Source organism: Lissotriton vulgaris, unplaced genomic scaffold (genome assembly GCF_964263255.1).
Source record: "Lissotriton vulgaris unplaced genomic scaffold, aLisVul1.2 SCAFFOLD_1389, whole genome shotgun sequence".
Lineage (NCBI taxonomy): Eukaryota > Metazoa > Chordata > Amphibia > Caudata > Salamandridae > Lissotriton > Lissotriton vulgaris.
The window spans coordinates 338,210-357,028 of record NW_028240620.1 but is presented as its reverse complement, the minus strand read 5'-3'; the positions used below and the strand labels follow the sequence as shown (position 1 = coordinate 357,028).

General features: G+C 45.6%; 1 pseudogene; it reads left to right on the top strand.

Annotated features, from left to right (window-relative positions):
* LOC147672937 (uncharacterized) overlaps window positions 1-15,106 on the top strand; it is a 102,390-nt pseudogene extending 87,284 nt beyond the window's left edge.
* Window positions 15,107-18,819: the final 3,713 nt, after the last annotated feature.

Sequence of the window (18,819 nt, the reverse complement as noted above, 5' to 3'; positions counted from 1 at the left end):
AATTTTATTGTGTACATTTGAGTATATATACATGCATATACCATCTGTAGGTATGTTGAACATGTGGTGACTTGTGTGTGCCACACCTCTCATTCACTTTTTCACATTCTTTCGTAGTAGCGGTCATGCCTTCCTATTCTGCACACACCACTTAATATTGAAGTTAGCAGCCATGCTTTTGTTTCATCCTGCCGGGCTCGCCACAAAGATCTTTTCAAACCTACCCCCCGGTCACAAATGCTATCTTACAGGAAGAACAGCGGTCGTTAAAGACAAAGTAACTGGCACAACATCATCTGATAACATATTATAATATGCTCACTTTGGACTGTTTTCCCCGCATGCCTTTACAACAAAATGCCAAGTATATATATCAGATGTGTGTGTATGTATCACCTACAGGCGGCTGCCAATAGGTAGTTCTAGTTAGGATGTAGTTTACATAGGAAGAGCGTTTTTTCATTTGCCAATAACTTTGGTGTCATTTATCCTCGTGAAATTTTTAAAAGTAGTTTGCAACTCACTTTAGCTGCTGTCTTTTTTCCGGGGTGATCTGTCAAGCGGGGGCTTAGAAAAAAGGGGGGGCCCCAAAACGCTTTTTCCCTGTGTTAATTTCCATAGGAAATTTAGACATGGCTACAGCCCTGACCTGCTTAACAGAATGACACCAGATTTGGCAGGAAAATGGATATTGATTCTGGGAAGTGCCTTTTAGTGATTTCTTTAAATATGTACAGTAGTTCCAGAATTATTTAAAGAAATACCTTGGGGACACAGAGGACCCCCAACACCTCCCAATCTCGTACTGTGATCTGATTGGCTACCAACACTTCAAACCAGGAAGTGTTGGAAGGCATCTTGTGACTCTGCTTGATGCAAGTCACAGAAAAAAACATTAAAAAAAAGAAAATGGTGTCGGGTAGAAACACCCTGACCCCCATGGTCTCTTCAAGGGAGTCCCACAAGGACCTCGCATGACCAAAAAAGCATTAAAAAAAATAATTTAAGCAGGATCCGTGGACCCTGCCGAATTTTTTGTTGTTAAACAAAGCGTGGTCTCCTGTGTTGGGCCCAGGTGGGCCAGGTCCTGAGGGCATTTCTAAAAATAATAGAGTGAGGGGCACACAGGTCCCCTCCATGAAGCTGAATATTGCCCCAGGGTCCATCACCTACCCGGGGCTTCTTTAAAAATGAAAGTTGGGGAGGCGTGCACAGCAGGGCTTGAAAAATCCGAAAAATTGTACTAGTCCTGCAGGTCTAGTACCTTGGAAAATCCCATCGACCTGACTGTAACCTACTTCACCTCCGCCTCTGAAAACAGAGCAAAAGTGACAAGATAACAAGATTTAAAGGCATCTTTGTTGCTCATTCCCTTTGTGAGCAATAAAAATGCCTTTAAATCTTGTTATATTGTCACTTTTGCTCCGTTTTCAAAGACAGAGTACAAAGTTTAGTTTGTCTTCCTACTCGTCAGAAAGGGCGAGTAGGACCTGAAAATAGCTCGTCCTAATCAATTCTCCCTCTCAAATGCGAGCGGGCGAGTGGATTTGTCGAGCCCTGTACATCCTCCCCCACTGCCCAGGAACCATCACCTCCCTGAAGTCTCCTTGACTCCCCACCTGCCCAGGTGTCCGCCACCTCCATGGGGCTTTCTCTTTACACAAAGCGTGGGTCGCGCGGACCCCCCTTCCTCCAACCTGGGGGCTGCCACCTTCTCAGGGATTTAATTTTAAATAATGCGGGGGGCCACACAGAACCCCTGCCACCTCCCTGAGCCTTTTGTCAATTTGGAAGGGGGGGGCAGCGTGGTCTTCCCGGAGACCCAGGGACCACCTCTCAAGGGCTTTATTTTAATTGATGTGTGGGGGCCACATAGACCCCCCTGCAACCCCAGGGACTGCCACCTCTTTTTTGTTAAATGTATTGCAGGGGACATATGGCCCCTCTGCAGCCCTGGGGAAAATATGAACTTGCAGCCAATAATGGCCTTGGGCACCCCAGGCCAGACTCCTGCTATTTCCCGGGGTGCCCACCCCTTGGACATAGCTGTTTGTTGTGGCTTGGCCGGAGCTATACCGCTCCGGCCAAGCCACAGCAAACTGTGTTCCACTTCTAACAAGCAAGAGCAGAAAAAATGCTCTTGCTTGCTGAAAGCAGGGCATTATGGGGCAAGATTCTAGAGTTTAGTGAATATTATTGTATTAGCTCTCAGCTGAGCCTGAGAGCCTGCCCCCTGAGGAGGGTTTTGATATTGGATACTATAATATTCACTGCACTTTAGAATTTTGTCCCATAATGCTTTGCCGGGCCTTTTGGTTGGGATTGTATTTTTGCCCATACCTGTGCTTGGGGTGGTCCTAGGAGGATGGGACCACCACCAAATCATTTCAGCATCGTGTGCTGTTTGTGTTCAAGGATTCTGCTTGGACCACAAAATCATCACTTCTCTCACTGCTTGCTGTATTTTCATTTTCTCTTTTGTGAGATGATTATATACATTTTAGCATGTAATAATGTTACTTGTCGTTTTCCCAAGGGTATGTGAGGATTCTGTTTTCTTAATTGCGGTGAGACGGAATGGAGTTGCGGAGCAGAATTCACTGAGTTTTTGATCAATTCCACAGAATTCGGTGTAGTGGTACTCCGCCAACTACGCCCACTCTTATCTGTGTGTTCATATTTTGTGTGTGTGTTTGTGGACCTGTGCAAACCTTTGTATGTGTATTTCTTTGTAGGTACACCCTTTTCTGCCGTAGAAGATAGAAAGCCTCTTTTAATTAGGCATTCCCCAAGCCTACCTTACAAATTAAAAAACACACCTACCTGTGAGTTTGCAGTGGAGTTGCGCTGTGTTGGGAGCCTTTGCACGTCCCAGGACTGTCCTCTGTGTTCCAGCCGCTGCCCCTCGCCGCACCCGCTCCGCGGGTGCCGCTTCGCGGATTCAGGGCGCTGAAAGCTGCTTCTAGGCACTGGGCTCCAGGAGGCGCTGGGGGTAACATCGAACTGGCGTTGGCGTTGTAGCAGGGACTCGAAGATCCAGGAGTCCCTGCTCTCACAGGTGCGCGAGCGGACGCGCCCACCACCAGCCACGCCCCCCACCTGCAACACTCTCTGATTAACGCTCTGGCAGGCGCTCCGCGGGACGCGAGCGGGACGCCGAGCGAAGCCCGAGCAAAGGGCGGGCAGTCTGTGGCAGTCAGGGGCTGTCAAGACTGGGCTGGGCCACGTCCCTTTCCTTCTGTTAACAGTGAGTACATACGCCCGTTGTGTCCGCCCGTTCTGTTTCCCGAAACCATGTCTACACACTCTGGAAAGCTTCTTAGGAGCGAAGCCGAAAAGGGGTCAAATGCCGCGAGCCCTGTTATAGGAACTATGGACCGGTTCATCACCAGGGTGGCGGCGGTGATTGAAAAGGAGATCGCCATGTCTGAGCGACGTTTATCTGAGGTTTACCTCCCCTCAAGACGTTCATCTCTGGGGGCTGCCGCTCAGTCGCTTACACCGGCCAGTATCCGGGTCCAATCTGTTTCCCCACCTAGTGTGCCTGGTGTTTTCACAGACCCCCCTCAGTTGGCTGGCATAGAGCAAAATATAGATAGGCTGGAAAATCTGGCCGCTCTTCTCCCTATAGTTACAGTGGAAGATGGTGGCCTCAGTAAGCTGTCCACACCATTATCACCCAATCTCCCAAGCGAAGCTATCAGTGATCCTGAGTCCCCAAACCCGCTCACTCCCTCCATAGTTATATTAGAAGGGGAGTCAGTTAGGGCGTCCCCCAACACTCAAACTTCCGACACTAGGCAGGAGAATAGGCCCTTAAGCAAAAAACCACGTAAACGCAAAAGGGGTAGGCTAGTGAGACAGGCCGCTCTTTATCAAAGAGCAAGAAATCGTTCTGGAACGGGTACGAGAACCATAAGGGTACGCCTATAGTGAATGAAATTGACATAGACGGGGATGTTCAGATCTCTCCCAAGGGGCTACACCCAGACGTTAACACTGCCAAGGTCTCTAAACTCTCTGACTTAGTAACAGTTGAAAACATCCTTGAGAAGGTTTACAGCCTCTTGAAACCGTTACTATCACAAGTCAAGGGTCTAGGAGAGAGGATAGACAAATTAGAGCAATCAACCCTTGATGGGTTTCACTCACTCAAAACAACATTTAAACAAATAACCAGAGTGACTGAAAATAAGGACTTGGGCGCAAAGGGGAATGAACCACCACCTCAGAGAGACCCTAAGCCCCCAATATGTCTAAAAAAAGTTGTCCCTAATAGTCCATTAATTCCAGCTCTTAAATCTCCTCCCCGTCCCAAATCAGGGCCAAAACACAAGGGACCTTCAACACACTTAGAGCCTGACAAAAATAAGCCTAAGCCTCTTTTACAAAAGCAGCCACAGACAGCTAGTGGTAAAACGGAAGACTCCCAAAAACCAGGGGCACGCAGCATACCACACGGGCTAGCGTCAGGGAAAGCCCCTAGGTCTGCATCCCAATCTACTGCCCCCTTTACCCCCTCAACGGTCCCCAGTAATCCAGCGCGACGGATCCCCCCAGTAAACCTCCCACCAGACTGTCAACCTTTCGTTGCTGTCATGGTTAACGTACCTCCTTTAAAGGATGGCCAGGTGGAAAATCACCAATCACTCAAGAACAAGTGTATCCACTGGCTGAAGGCAAACAAGCCAATCCCGCTGGGTGTGGATGGTATCATTCTAAGTGTCTGCAGAGTGGGTGGGGTAGGGCAGGGGAGAAAAACGCAGGAGGGGGATTGTATAATCATAAACTTCCAAGACCCAAGAGTAGTTCCATCGATTTGTACTCCTATTAAAAGTATGGGGGCTCCGGGGGTTAAGGTGGTAGATCTTTCTTATTTTTACCCCAGGCAAATTGTTAGCCCAACTGAAGGAAGTTTAGGTTCCCTTTTTTTGGTCAAAACTGGGCTGGGGTCTCGGGGGGTACCAGGGAGAATCAATTGTGGACATTAGGGCCTCACTGACTGGAAACTGGGAGCAGAGTAGAGCCAGCAGGAGTACCACTCACCCAAACAAACCTCACAAGTGAAATAGGAGTCTCTATAGCCTCCCCACAGATGCCTCCGAGGAGGTCCATAGATAGGGGCATTATAGCGCCCAACGACACTCCAGCTGTGACGGACCTAGCCCTTAAGGTTTTCAGCTGGAATGTCGCAGGGATTGCAAGAAAACTGGCTCTACCGGATTTTACTGCCTGGGTTGATGAGCACTCCTTGTGCCTCTTCCAAGAGACATGGAGCCTGGTCCCGGTCCATAGGGTGGGATTTTCTTCCTATTCCTCCCCTGCGCAAGTCTCGGAAACAGGGAGAGGGTGACCTTCGGGCGGCCTTCTCATCTGGGTCGCGGCTTCTTTAGACTGCAGAGTAGTGGAGTTTCCCAGAGGTTCCCCGGACATACAAAACATCACCCTAATAGATCAAAGGGGAAGAATTGTCTTAAATGTTTATAATGTTTATGCCCGGGGAACCAAGGGTGGGAGAAAGTCTCCTGTAATATCTCTCCTCGAGACCTTGCTAAATAATACCCCTCACAAAACACGTACATTGGTTGCAGGTGATATGAACTGTACGTTCGAGCCTTTGGGCTCGGACGTCTCCCTCGACCAAGACGAGGAGGATTCCAGGATGGGGATCCCGGTACTAGAAATCCCACCGATCAGAAGGTGGACAGAAGTGGCGCTCCAGATATACTCACTGAGCCTTGAATTTAACTTAAGGGCAGCTAATGGGAGGACACCCTCGGATAGGGGGGTGCCCACACATACAATAGACCAGGACACACCTCTAGGCTAGATTATTTCCTAATAGATGTATTCTTATGGCCTTATGTAAGGGACATGCAGGTGGTCCCCTCGACTGAAAGTGACCACAATTCACTCTCCTTAAGTATGGTCCAGTGGTGGCGCACTTTAAAGAGGGACAATATTAACCTGGTAGCCGCACCCCCGGATGAGTCTGAAGTCTCCCCGTGTGGTAGACGAATAAAATGGGCGAAACTGGTCTTATCCGAGGCAAAGGTAGGGGAAATTCAATCCCTTTTAAACCAAGCGGTAACAACCCTCGGAACCTCCCTAGAAGGGGTGAGTAGAGCGAGTGGGCTTTTTGTCTCCCTGGTAGAAGCCTTAACTAACGTGTTTACCATGTACCCAAACAAGTCGGGTAACAAAGAATTAAAAAAACCAGTCGATGGTTGGTATACCCAAACTTGTAGGGTTCACAAGGCAAGACTAGTTGAGGCGATTAAACTCAAGTCCCGAAGTGTGATACAGGAAGCAAGGAAGGCCTATAATAAATCCCTTAAACTTGCTAGGAGGGAGTGGGAAGACAAATTCTGGGATGACCTGTTCCAGGCTAGTAAAATCAGGGATTCAAGGGCCTTTTGGAATCTCATAAGCACACGGAATAAACCCGATGCATCTGTGAGACCCTGCAACATCCCGCCCCAAAACTGGGTAAAACACTTTGGGACCCTATACCTCCCTCTAGACGGGGAACTGAACGTGGGAATGGACCTTACACGAGAAATTGAACCTCATGCCTATGATCTCTTCACTCCCTTAGAGATTGAGGGGGTTATAGGTTGGGTAGCGCCTCGTAAGGCAGCGGGCCCAGACGGCCTTCCGGGGGACCTTATGAGGACATTCCCAGCGGAGTGGGCAAGGGTCATAGCAGCTCTCCTAAACGATATCATGATGGGAGGGGCAGTGCCAGAATCCTGGAAAGGGGCAGTGGTGGTTCCGATTTACAAAAAAGGGTGCAGGGAAACACCGGGGAACTACCGCCCTATAAGTCTGATAGACTCCACCCAAAAGATAGCTGGCAAATCTATCCTCGGAAGGATTCTCCATTGGGTGGAGGAGAATAAAATCTTATCAGACTTTCAGGCAGGTTTTCGGGCTGGTATGGGGACAATAGAGCAGGTGTTTAGGCTGGCACTACTGGGGTGGAAGGTGGTGGAACTAGGCAAGGGTAGTCTTTATTTGGCCTTTATAGACCTGAAGACTGCCTTTGACCTGGTCCCCCGGGAAGAGCTTTGGAGGGTACTCTATGAGTTGGGACTACCCCCTTACATCTTGTCCCTTCTCATTAGCCTTCATACCCATACCTATGCACAGGTCCGCTGGGGTAAAAACGGAGAGCTCACTGAGAAGATACCAGTCTCCAGGGGCGTAAGACAGGGCTGTGTCTTGGCTCCCACCCTTTTCTCATTATATGTGAACGGGGTGGTAAAACATCTTCAGCAAGAACCAGCCGACGCCCCCTGTCTCGGAGGAGTCCGCATCCCCACCCTACTCTTTGCGGACGACACACTCCTGATCTCGAAGACCCCACAAGGCCTGCAGAAATTGCTAACGCGATTCCAGGAGTTCTGTGCTGCAAAAGGCTTAATAATAAATGTGGACAAAACAAAATACCTAGTCCTAAATCCTCCTAAGAAACTGGGCCGCCCACCTACACTTAACTCGATCCCCTTAGAGAAAGTAGCCAAATTCGATTACCTCGGTATTCGGATCACGGATAGGATGTCCTGGGCAAATCATATTGACAAAATGGTCCTCAACCATAGGAGAGTAGGAGGAGCTCTCATGAGGGAGTTCAGGGCCTCACCTAGGAGATCACTTACCCCAGTAATTGATATCTACAAGGCCAAAGTAGTGACATCAGCCTTGTATGGGGCAGAACTGTGGGGCCACTGCCGAATGGACGCCCTAGTGACAGCGGAGAGCAAGCTACTGAAATCCATTATCTCCATTCCACTGAGCACACCATCTGTACCAGTGTGGTTGGACACGGGTTGTAAAAATATCAAAGACCAGGCCCAGCTTCGCCCGCTCCTGCTATGGACACGAATCTAGAGGGGTGAAGAACTAAAATCCTATGCTGATGCCCTGGGGGAAATAATGAGTCTGGGGGGTTGGGCTAAGATAAGATGGTTAAGAGAAACTAAAAAGCTTCTGGAGAAGATCGGACTAGGAGACTGCTGGTCATCACTTTCAGCCCCTCCAAAAGAAGTTGTCAAGGCGCTTTACTGGAAATGGACTGCAGAGCGTCTAATTACAAACTCTAACCACTGCAAATCCACTGTTGCCTTTTTACAAATTAAAGATACTGTGGCCTTTGAACCCTACCTGGACATGATCACCCTCCCCCTTGACCGAGCCCTTTATTTATTGGACTTCCCCTAACTGTGCATGTTGCCCGAGCAGGGTTGAGTCCATTGCGCATGTCCTATTTGAATGCCCGGATTATGCAAGGCCTAGGAGCTCTTGGCTGAAACCTCTTTGTCGAAATATGGGCACACGTAACCACCTAGTAGCCTTGCGTATCCTAACCACGGACACTTCCCCCCCTGTAGTGTGTGGAACAGCAAAATTTTTAAAGCAGTTTTGGCTTATTTGTTGTAAGAGATTGTCAGTAGCTGTTTAATTCTTTTTTTAGCTAATTTATTAAAGGGCACTTCATGTCCTTTTATCTTTTCTAATGAGTTTTATACTGGCTTCTTGTAGCAATGTTTTTTTTGAAAACTGTAATGTTTGTATTCTAAATGTGCTTATAAGATATCTTGCATATCGAATAAAAGCTTATGACTGACTGACCGACAAAAAACACATTAAATGACATTAGCACACCCGCAATTTTCGATGTATTCACAATCACATTTATCCCAAACACGGATCGTTTTTCCTACATTCCTACTTTCAAACTAGAGGCGTAGCTTCCATTTGAGCAGCAGGTGCAGTGGCACCAGGGCCCACTGAACTCCTAATTATTGCTGTATTTCACAGTTTAACAAGGGTCAAAGAGGGAATTTCTTTCTTGGTTTAGAGCCCCTGACACACTGGCTACTGCTGTCACCTAGCTTTGCTGGAGAACAAATGTTATTTGCGAGAGGGATGCTGTATGAAATAGTAAAGACTCGTTGGATATTGTTCTATTCGTGAAATACCTCAGCTTTAGAGTTGGAAATGAATATCAGCCCGTCAGTGGCAGGAAGTTCCATCGGGGAGCATGGCAGTGCCTAACAGGACTGAATGTGAACACAGCTAAGTAGGGGAAGCTGCCCAGCGCATTACCTTTGCTTGTGTTCTAGGCCTTGTCATAAAGTTTGGCCAACTTAATTAGATATGGTGATCTCCTGTATGTGCTGCAAGCAAGTACACCATCCCGCTGAGATATTAAGGCATTAAGAGCCCTGTCCGTTGGGGATGGCTACTTGCGAACCACAGAGACTTGAAGGTGGAGCAGCCATAAAGTCAAGCCCAAGGGCAGTCTGGAGGTCAGCCAGCGTGTAACCCTTATTACGTTTAATCTCTTTAGTTCGGATGGGGCTGGTAAAAGCAGTTATCTTCCCCACGTAAATATGAAATCTGGAAATACAGAGCATCTATATACTTTAACACTGAAAACTGTCAACATTTCTGTGTGAAAATGTGGACGAAATGAGGAATTACTAACTATTAAAAACACTGTGGTTGTCGTACACTGGGTTGCTCGGTTGAAGGCGTGAGTCGAAACGCGTAGGCATTGTGTGTTGAGTGTTGCTGCATTAGAGAATTAATAAAACAGTAGTGAGCGCTTGGACAATGGGGTGTCGTCTTCGTGGGACACAGAGTGAGAGTGCGGCGGATCGTCCTTTGAATGAAGTTGTTTTGAGGTGGTTTATCGCAGAGCCATTGTTGTAAATCATCATGCATGGTTAAGGTATATGCATGCTAAAGACTTGCGTGGTAAAGGTGTTACGTGGTAAAGGCATACGTGGTAAAGGCATTTGTTGGAATGTATGACTCTTGACTTGAAACTAAACCCTGAGCCTTGATAAACTGGACACAGACAGCCCAAAAAAAGTGTAAAAACATGTGCAGGAATGTCATGTCACATTGTCATCACATGCCGTTTTCCCAGTGCATTGTACCATTTCCCCAGTTGTGCCCGGATAAATGGTGCTATGAACCTTATAGCACTACTTCCCACCACGTTTAGAGGGTGATCCATTTCTCTTCCTACCCTGGAAGGAGAGTTACTCCCGCATTTTGTTGAAGTGAAACTCTAACTGTTTCCAGTGTCAGAAAGTGTCAGATTGGCGTCTGTGAATGCTCACTTACTCACAAGTTAGGGTTCATTCACAAACAGGCACTGCGAAGCATGCGTGCTCTGCATTTACTAGTGTGTGATTGTACACATGCAAAACATGTACACCTGGCAGCGATCATCTGACTAGTTTTGTTTTCAAACATTGTAAAATGAGTTGCTGAATCCTAAAAACTACAAATCTTTGTGCATAAATAAGATAAGCTGTAAACAACTCATCTTGGGACACAGATAAGCCCACTGACACCAAGAGAGAAACAGTAATAACACTTATTCACAGGCCCTGGAAAGCCCCCTAGTCCTGCTCATCATACAGACCCATCTCCCTCCTAAACATTCTTGCTCAACTATTCACAGGCATTCTGGCACTTAACATAGACCATTCATAATGGCCTTATGACTGCAAGCCACAGCAGTGGTGAGATAATACTGTGCCATTAATAAAATGGATGCTTTCCAACACTGAGAGGACACTGGACACAATGTCCGCCAAGGGCCCGATTTATATTTAGGCGGATGGTTTATTCCGTCATAACTGTGGCAGGTGTCCCGTCCAACCTAATAAAAGTGCATTATATCCTGTGTCATTTGTAATAATCGGACGGGATCTGTCATGTTTGAAGCAATAACCTGTCCGATAAACTCTAAATCAGGCCCCATGTCTGCAGCAAGTGTTGTAGAAGGAGCAAGAGCCAGCATTATAGGAAGAGGGCCTAGAAGCAGATATAGTCCCCGAGTCACCGAAGCACCTACCTGTTCACTTCCTCTGTTTATACCTCATTAGCACCTACCTGTGTGCCTGCTCTGTTTGTACCTCATAGGTACCTATATGTGCACCTCATCTGTTTATACCTCACAAGCACCCACCTGTGCACTCTCTCTGTTTATAGCTAATAGGCCCCTTCCTGTGCACCTCCTCAGTTAGTACCTCCCAGGCGAGCTTCTGAAATGAAGCTTGTGAGCTCCATACTGCCAACCATGGCCTCTTCTCTATCAGGCCATTATCAGACATCTGCTGTGTGCATGCTTTAAGTGTGTCCCCTACCACAGCTAACAATGAACCCTGTTGAGTGAGTACACAGACCGAGGGGATTAGGGAGCTGAAGGACATGAAATGAGGTAAACCTGGATAAAAGAAAGATGGGAATGGAGACATGAGACTTCACGTGTGGACATCAGACACCTCCTCCCGCTCTACCAAAGCCCTGATGAATCACAAAGTAGCATCCTGGCCTTCAGACAGACAACAATAAGTCAAATATCTTGTACATGTTGAAAAACAGAAACAATTATTAATATGCACACATCTGTTGGATGCTTGATATTTCAGTTAAATTATTGGTTGTGATGGATTCTCTGTAAGGAATAAATGACTGATATCGTTGAATAATAAATTACATGATTTAATGTTTGTCTGCCAAATCTGTGTGCGCAACATAAAGTCGGGCCATTAGAATAACCCCTCATTCTATTTTACAAAAAACCCTGGAAGGAGCTGCTGATTGAAATACCATAGGATCTTAACTTTACCTACTTTAGGAAGAACTAAAGACTCACTTTTTAAGTTGTCTTTCAGGGCAGAATCAGGCACTAGTTCAAGGGAGATGGATATATATTATGCTGATAGAAAATCCACCTCAACTCGGGATAATGCTCCAGTCTTCCAGGTTAAAGGATCCAGAAATGCTTGAAGTAGGAGGGCTGTAAAATGTGTTGAAGGGGACTTAGGGGCTTATTTCGAGTGTGGCGGTCTTCCAATGGGACTACCACAGCGGAGGTACCAGGCAGACTGACAAGACCATTGAGAGCCCGCCGCCGGATTATGACCTAAATCCAGAGTGGGTGGGCGGTGCAGCAGCGCTCTCGCGGCGGCTGTATTAGGCTCATTGGAGAGTATAAACAGCATACCACCACCTTAAGAGTGCCTGCAGCACGTTCCCGCACCATGTCATGCATGCCATACTGTGCAGTAACAAGGGCGCAATTCCATGGGGTGGCACAACACGTGCCCCCCGCATGCAACCCCAGGAGCAGAATCGGCCGGGGCCCTGTGAGGGCCCCCTTACCTGCATGTCCTTTATCCTTTTCATGGCGGGGTCCCCGCCAGGGAAAAGGACGGTGGATATGCAGACCGTAATATGATCGGCGATGTCGGAATCGGCACTGCCAACATATTTGGGGTGTTTGCAGACCGCTTCCACAGCAGGATCCTTGATCCTGGCGGGGGCGCGGTCCCACCACCACACTCATAATACGGCGGTCAGTTCGCCTGGATGGTGGCAGTTGGTCTGCAACCGCGAGTACCGCGATCATGAGGACCGTCGCACTTATAGAAAGACTCTTAATAAGCTGCTAGGTAAAGACGGGAGTTGACATTGGAGCTGATCCAGTGTGAACAGGAAAGCATTGTGGAAAAAGGTGTCTGGAGTTACCTTTGTCATGTATACTTCCTGAAGAGTTACCTTTGTTATACACTTCCTAAAGAGTTACATTTGTCATACACTTCCTGAAGAGTTACCTTGGTTAAATACTTCCTGAAGAGTTACCTTTGTTATACACTTACTGAAGAGCTACCTTTGGTAACTTCTTTCTGAAACTGAATTAACGGCAGCGCTTCCTGATTCCTCTCTTTTTCCACAATCTGTTCTGTTTAAATGAAATCTTGTCCATGTACATCTACCTAAAACTCTACCTGTAGCACGAGTGCTCTGTAGCTGCCCTTTCTTTAGTAAGTTACTCTGTGAATAATGGTAAAATCACCGCCTTTTCAGAAGTAAGTACAATGTGACATGTTCAACCACAGTTTTAATGAAATATCCATGTATGGTAAAATGTTCCTTACTAAATTTCAAATATGGTAGAGAAGAGATGTCTTCTACAGCTGGTTAAATATTGTGTATTCACATTCTTTACATTTACATTTAGTAATATTGCATTTCTTTACATCCAACAGAAAATAAGTCTTAAATGATTATGAATAATGAAGATAACACATCAAACCAGCACAAATTGTCAAACATAAGGAGCTCCAAAAACATCAGTGCAATCAGAGGCAGAGGACGATCCAGGAAGACGCAGTCAAAGGCAATTCAGTGAGTGTACGAGTCTGAGCTCTGCACCTCGACACCCCAAGACGAAGAAATGACCTCAACAAAACCAAGACAACAAAACTGACAAACCACCTGCTGTATAAACAAGCGTCCAACACCAGCTTTGATCATGAGGCTGGTATGAGAGTTGGAGGAAGGTCTCGTGTCTATTTGGGATCCATAGCTTGGAACAAACTCCCTCTTCAGCTTTGAGCTGTTAGCAACATGATAATGTTTAAAAAAGGTTGAAAACTTGGCTTTTTGTCCATGTTTGAAACAAACTGATTTACTTTCTTTTCTGACCTGTGCTTGGCCCCAGGACACTCTTTGGAGTAGCTGTACACATTACAAGTCTCTTCACCATCATGATGTGGCTAGAGTAGTGCTTCGCTATCGAAACTGGCAACAGACCAGCATTCAGTGCTCTAGGTGTATTGTTAACTCTTTCTAGCCAAACCACAGGCACCAGGGAAATGCACAACAAAGTGGAGCCTAACAACGGAAGGCTGAAGGAAAGGGGAGTTCTGCTCTCTAAAGTACAGAGTATTGTCCCAAGTTGCACTTACCGGAACGAAGATTAAGCTTTACCCGCAAGCATGTGAAGCCATTATCCAATCTAAAGATTCAATCACCCTCAAGGAAGCCATAACTGATATTATGAATGTGGCAGGTATTTAGTGAGTCTTGTATTTTATTGTTAAATCGGAAATCAAGCGTCCACAATATCACACACATACAGGGAATGTGAAAATAACGCAAGTGGTTTGTTAACTATGCTGACCCTTCAGGAAACACGGTCAGGAAAAAAATCGTGCATTTCCACTGAATATGTCAAGAACTTTAGCCAATTAGAAACCATAAAAGAGCATCAGCGAATACAAACAGGGGAAAAACCATACCATTGCAATGAATTTGTAAAGAGCTTCAGTCAAATTTCAAACCTCCACACACATCAGAGAATACACACAGGGGAAAAACCATACCATTGCAGTGAATGTGTAAAGAGCTTCTGTCGGTTACAAGAACTCCAAAAACATCAGCGAACCCACACAGGGGAAAAACCATACCATTGCAAGGAATGTGTAAAGAGCTTCAATCAATTATCAAACCTCCATAGACATCGGAGAATGCACACAGGGGAAAAACCATACCAGTGCAGTGAATGTGTAAAGAACTTCAGTCAGTTAACAGCCCTCCAGAGACATCAGCGAATACACACTGGGGAAAAACCATACAATTGCAGTGAATGTGGAAGTAGTTTTAGGGTACAATCAAACCTCCATAGACATCAGAGAATGCACACAGGGGAAAAACCATACCAGTGCAGTGAATGTGTAAAGAACTTTAGTCAGTTAACAGCCCTCCAGAGACATCAGCGAATACACACTGGGGAAAAACCATACAATTGCAGTGAATGTGGAAGTAGTTTTAGAGTACTATCACACCTCCACACACATCAGAAAACACACACAGGGGAAAAACTGTACCAGTGCAGTGAATGTATAAAGAGCTTCAGTCAGTTAAAAAACCTCCAGAGACATCAGCGAATACACACTGAGAAAAAACCATACAATTGCAATGAATGTGGAAGTAGTTTTAGGGTACAATCAAACCTCCAGAGACATCAGCGAATACACACTGGGGAAAAACCCTACCATTGCAGTGAATGTGGCAGTAGTTTTACTTACTCTTCAGCATTAAGAAATCATCAGCGAGCTCACAAAGGGCAAACAAATCTTTTAAATGCCATGAATGCTTGAAAAGCTGAAGTCCATTATCAATCCTAAACAGGCATCAGCGAACAAACGCAGAAGAAAAGCCTTCAAGTGCAATGAATGTGTGAAGAAATGTAGTCAATTATCAAACCTATGTAGACATCAGCTTGCACACACTCTGTAAATACCATACAACTGTAGTGAGTGTAGAAGTACCTTTAGGAAATCTTTCGCATTAAGGATTCGTCAGTTAATGCTCACAGAGAAAATCCTTTCAGGTGCAGTGAATGTGTGAATATCTTCTGTCAGTTATTAAACCTACGGATACATCAACTAACACACACAGAGTAAAAATGAGCATTGCAATGAATGTCAGAAGTGATTTTGCCAATTACGAACACACCTGGGGTAAACCTTACAATTGCACTAAAAGTGTGACGAGCTTTTGTCAATTTCTGATCCTACATAGCCTCAGCGAACACACACCTTCATTTAACTCACTTAGAAATAATCCTTGTGATACAGTGAATTCAAAAAGAACTTAAGAACAATAACAATAATATTGACCTATCTGAGGACATAGACAGGAGCAGAACAGTGCTGTTATTGTGAGATGAAGGAATTACAGGAGCAAGTATATAATTATGTGGGTTATTCAAATACCAGATGAATGAAGACTCGACTAGAAGAAAAGAAAAAAATCAAAGATTTTTAGAATATTGAAAGTGTCTGTTCCCAGTGATTGTTCACTTCGGTACACATAGAAAAAACAACGTGATTTAACAGGAAATCCACTGGGAGACTAGCTCAATGTGGAATAAAAGAAAAGAAACACTGGTGGTTTGTATTTGGCGATGAAGAGTTACAAAGAAAAACATCCAAGTGTTCCTGTTCATGCTACCCGTAAAAGTGTAGAGATGAATATGATTCTGCCTGCACACATTGCTATATTAGCATAAGTGAGTTAGTTGCGAGAACGCCATATTGCTGCTTTTGCACATGTCACTACATGTCTCTGTTTTTATAAAGACAAACTGCTTGCTTTTCCTTCACATGAGAGTGGTCTGTTTTTCATATCTCTAGACTCACACTGCGACCTCAAGTCTGCACAAAGTGTTCAAGGTTAAAATAACAATGTGTGCTGTTGATGCAGGTTGATCGGCCCACGCTCTAGACACAACACAAACACAGCTGCTCATTTCTGAAACTCAGGTGCTTTTAATATTGCACTGCATGCATGAGTCTAGCACTTGGAAAAAACCTTTCAATCGACAAAGAGCTGTGCTGATCTGGGATGTGATTCACTTCACCTGACATTGAAGGTATGGGGTTCCCGGTTTTAACCTAGAGATCTTCTATTATTATAATACCTAGCTCCTAGCAAGGGGAGGGTGGTACACAAGGCACAATAGATCTGGTTCCACTATCATTATGATATGATTTCTCCCTTTGTATTTTATGGAATTGTAACAATGTTGATTGTATTGATTTTATGCATCTTTTTACTTATGTTAGCAAAGATACTGCATCTTAGAGCACGTAGTTAAAATAAACATTTTAAACAATACAGTGTCTCTGATTGCTCACGTTGTGGACATTTATGAGAATAAAAACAAAAGAGTGTTCTTGATTCCCACTATTTCTGAGAGGTCCCAAAGTTGCTTGTTCATTGGTAGCTTCGCTGTAGTACGGAGAATGAATGAGACACTGTTGCTAGTCGGATAGGGGTTCTGGGCACTGAGGTGGATTTACACCACAATACACTGAGGTCCTGGTTTCCTGCGCATAGTTCTGTGCATGAGCAGAATTCCTGCAACATGGCGCCCAAAGTCTTGATTAGTGCTCGTATCTGTCCACAATACCCTCAACACCTTTTCCGGTTAAGAGGCGTGACGGATGAACCTACCTACACGAATGTGTTATAGGTTAATTCAAGCATGAGATTTATAAAAAGGTTCACATTTTGAATTACTACCCTTTGTTGTACTGCAATTTATATAAATTGTTTTTCTTCTCTATGTCCTCATGAGTGATATTGACATAGCTCAGCATAGTTGAGCAGCGCTCCGGCGTCATCTGACGCAGTTTGGAGTACCAGACGATGGTATGTCTGTTATCTTTGTGGTGAGTGCTGATTCCCCTTTGAGCTTTTCTACTCTTGGGTCACGTTTCCTGCAATAAATGCGGGTGAGGATAGGATTCATACATACACTCACTCTGCGATTCCTATGAACTATACTCCATATAGGACACAAGAGATTCCAATTTCAGCATGGCAGCATCGTGTTTGGTTTAATGGCACCCTCCCCCACACCGTAACTCCGGTTCGGTTAGGTCCCTTGTCAATTCCTGGGGCCACTTGACCAGTCTTAGCCGGGTTCACACCATATCCACGTTATCTCAATGCCCTGATTGACGACTTGTGTCAACTTTATACCTCTTTTGTTGGGGTACATAGGGCTTAGTTCAATATGTTTCTTGCAGCGGAACAAGTTGGACTGGCCGGGATGTAGATTAGTCCAGTCATGGTTAATTCGGTTAATTCGGTAATGGGCAAGCACCCTCAAACTAAGTACGATATGCCTTATTTGCTTGCTGAGAAATTTGACCAACTTGAAGCAGTGTTTCCTAATACCACTCCTGTGGAAAAACACATTATTCTCACAATTAGTTTACAGAAAGACTTATTGCCAGAGGTAACAGATTGTGAGATTTGGGGTAAAGTATTTGCAGCAGAATATGCGAAGTGTTTCTGCACGCCGTCTATGAATGTCTTGCCCTCTGTGATCAAGCATGTTCCGGATGAGCACAGTGAGGCGGCGGCTGTCGAGTTGAGAATGAGGCTCATTGGAGTGTTTGACGTAGTTACTGATCTCATCTTTTGTAATGTAAAGGAAGATGCGGTTAACTTTCAGGTGTTGAATGCTTTGCGCCTTGTCCAAGACGTCGACAAACCCCGAGCGTTACCGTGAATTATTGCGGAGGCTTATAAGACCATTGGCTGCACTAGTTTGGGTGTTAAGCCTTTTGCTAAAATGGCAACTCAACTGCAGACTCAGATAGCAAAGTCTACTAAAGACAACCAACCACATTTTCCAAAACAGAATTGGAAGAATAAAAATCAGGGGAAGCAGAAATTGAAACAGGGGTCGCGTCCGGCGTCGCCGATACCAGCGTCTACTGAGCGCATTTATGATTTGTGCAACCACGCAAGAATTAGGTCTCCTGATAGATTTCAGGTTCCTGAGCAACGTTCTCCTTGTTCTTCACAGGAAACATTGCGCGCAAGCTGGTGGAGGAGAACACGGTAGGGGTCGGGTGCCCCACAAGGACGTGAGCAGCCCCGCCCGTCTGATGGTAAAGGCAAGCAGGAAGACTTGCCACGTTAACGCCCTCATTTTCAGAAAAAGAAAGTTGCTGCAATAACTGTAAGGTATGCAACGGATAGTGAGAACACAGCTTCGGATCCTGACATGGGCATTAACACTGCTCGACAGCGCAGCGGAGGTTACAATAGTGCGGCAAGCACTGCGTCCATATCTGAAGGTGAAAGCAACTGACACTTTTATCACAATCGAAACTGCTGACAGTAGGGTGGCTCCCCCTGACAGACTATATGATATAGTTCTTTTAATAGAAGGTGACATCCAACGTGTAATAAAAGGGATTTTTTGGGAACATCTGACCTCTACATATGACATTCTGTTAGCTGAGTCAGACTGGCCCCGCTTTTCATTTTGGCCGCTCCAAGAGGGGAGGAGGTCACCCTCCCCAGCATTCCGCACACCGTGCCCAAGGAGCAGTCCGCAGAACTTTGCAGAAGAGTGTGCTCTGGTGCTTGCACCTGCGTTGTGCCATACTCAAGTCGGGTGGGATAAACTTTCTCCCA